Genomic DNA, 2,713 nt, shown 5'->3' with positions numbered 1-2,713 from the left:
AACCTTTCCTTTTATGAGGAGAAACTAGAGCTCTCCTATATTGCTGGTGGCAATGTAAAATGGTACAGCTACTCTGGAAAAGAGTTGGACAGTTTCTAATGAAACCAAACATGCAACAACCATACAACCCAGCAATTACACTCATGGGCATTTATCCCAGTGATAAGAAAACTTATATTCATACAAGAACCTGTACACAAATGTTCACGGCAATGTATTCCTGATAGCTCCCAACTGGAAACAACCCAAATGTTCTTCAACATGTGAATGGTTAAGCAAACTATGGTATATCCATAGCATAGGACACTACTCACAAATGAAAAGGAACATATTATTGGTATGTACAACAGCTTGAGTGGATCTACCAAAATTGTACTAAGTGAAAAAAGGCAATGGCAAAATTGTATATGATTCCAAATGAATAACATCGTTGAGATGACAAAATTATAAAAATGGAGAACGTGTGAGTGGTTGCTAGGGGTTAAGAAGGGGGTGGAGGTGGGGATAGTGGGTGTGGCTATAAAACAGCAACATAAGGGATACTTGTGTGGTGGAACTATTCTGTATCTTGACTGTATCAATGCCAGTATCCTGGTTGTGATACTGTATAATGTTGCAAGACACTGTCGTTGGGGGAAACCCGGAAAATGGTACATAGTTTCTCTTTGCAGTATTTCTTACAACAACTGCATGAAAATCTGTATCTAAGGTAACAAGCATATATTTTTTAAAAAACCCTTTTCTCTTATAGCATGGGATTTCAGGGTCAAAAATGTGGAGCACTTCTCCCGTGTGTGCTTGTGGGTGTATGCTTGTGTGTGTGTGTGTGTGTGTACATACTATTCCTACGTCAAGAGTCTGCGTATCAGTGTTTTTGCCTGTCTCTAAAGTAGGATATCTGCTGGTGTCCACATGTGATAATAATTGTTTTTTATATTGTGTGCCATAGATATTACGGATGTCCTATGACGTTATAAAAATTCTGCTGATGACTCACTCTGCTTTCTCTAAGTCATTTTGTCATTGATATTGTGCCTGGTTTTATAAGCTTCTTGGCAATGAAGTGATTTGTACTTGTTTTGCCAGGAGGTCTAATAATGTTGAATGACACCCCCATAGCTTTAGTAATCTTCCCTACCTTCGTCACAATATTCATCAACTTCATAAAGCAAAGAATTACTTTGTGCTTGCTTTCAAAATATTCAATTGGCTTATCACAGGGTTAACTGTACTTTGATTAATAATTATGTAAAAGTGGCCGCGGGCCGAGGAGAGCTCTGGGTGGCCAGCCAACGACCTGGGCCATCGTGGGCTTCCGCGAGCCTGCGGGGATGAGCGGGTCCCTGGGCCGAGCGGCGGGCTCGGGTGCGGGCGGTGGTGGCTGGGCGGAGCAGCTGGACGCGCTGGTGAAGAAGGACAAAGTAGTTGTCTTCCCTCAAGGGGACGGCGGAGCAACCCCAGTGCGGCTTCAGCAACGCTGTGGTGCAGATCCTGTGGCTGCACGGCGTCCGCGACTACGCGGCCTACGAAGTGCTGGAGGAACCCGAGCTGCAACAAGGCATTAAAGACTCTTCCAACTGGCCCACCATCCCGCAAGTGTACCTCAACGGCGAGTTTGTGCGGGGCTGTGACATTCTTTTGCAGATGCACCAGAATGGGGACCTGGTGGAAAAACAGAAAAAGCTGGGGATCCACTCCGCCGTTTTAGATGAAAAGAAAGACCAAGATTCAAAGTGAGGGCGTCCCGGTCCTCCCTGAACAGAGGGAGCCGTTTGTGTCAGAGACTCACCGCCAGAAAAATCTTACCGATTTTGGTTTTCACTACTGAGACAACTGCCTTGCACTGATCATTTCAGTTCTTGAGCAATCGGGTGATTTTAGTTTGTCTGGTGTTTGGGCTAAGAAGATTTTATTGTGAACTTAATTGCAACCACTGCACCGTAATAATTCAGTGCTGTATTATGATAGTGCTGTAAACAAAATTTGTTCTTATATTGCCATTTATTTTTTGCCTGATTCAGGAGTTAAACTAGGAGCTTTGGAATCATTATTCATGACCCCTCTGCAAATATGTCAGTCTGCAAAGACATTATCTTCCCCCAAATTATGTATAGCTTCCTCTGTTATGGAAAACGATGGACAAAGAAGAAACTGCGATAACTGGGGTGTTTTTTTTTTTTTTTTTTGTAAGTAAACTGCCAACACAGGAAAAAAGTTATGTAAAAGCTTTGATGACTTCGTCCTACAATTTGATACATTTTATTATAAAGAGCATGCTGGAGACTGGGGCAAATGGATGGCAGGTCTAATAAAATCAAATTTTCAGACATTTATCTTCTTACTTTATATTTGCATTTTCGACTTCTTATATGATACTGTCACTCACACACAGGCTTATTTCTCTTAGGACATAGAGATTCACATTCTGTGTTTGTACTGGAGACCTGTTCACTATTTATGTTTATGGTGTTTACTGAGTTGTAACATTTAAATCATTATTTTTGTTGTTACTTTAATATTCAACAAACCTTTTTTTCTTAGTAAACTTTATTTTTCCAACATAAAAGTAATATAAAACTTGGAAAATACAGCAAAATAAAAAGAGGAAAAATCAACGTAATTTTACTGCCCCCAAAATCCCATTGACATTTTTGTCTTCTGATAGAGATTTTGTTCTTTTTTTTAATTTGTTTGCTTTGTTGATAGCTTGAGA

At 40.6% G+C, this 2,713-nt stretch overlaps 1 pseudogene; it reads left to right on the top strand.

The window, feature by feature from the left end:
* Positions 1 to 1,141: 1,141 nt before the first annotated feature.
* Positions 1,142 to 2,177, top strand: LOC119623708 (glutaredoxin-related protein 5, mitochondrial pseudogene; annotated as a pseudogene).
* The last annotated feature ends 536 nt before the right edge of the window (positions 2,178 to 2,713 follow it).

The sequence above is a fragment of the Chlorocebus sabaeus genome, chromosome X (genome assembly GCF_047675955.1).
Source record: "Chlorocebus sabaeus isolate Y175 chromosome X, mChlSab1.0.hap1, whole genome shotgun sequence".
NCBI lineage: Eukaryota > Metazoa > Chordata > Mammalia > Primates > Cercopithecidae > Chlorocebus > Chlorocebus sabaeus.
This window is presented reverse-complemented; position numbering and strand designations above follow the sequence as displayed.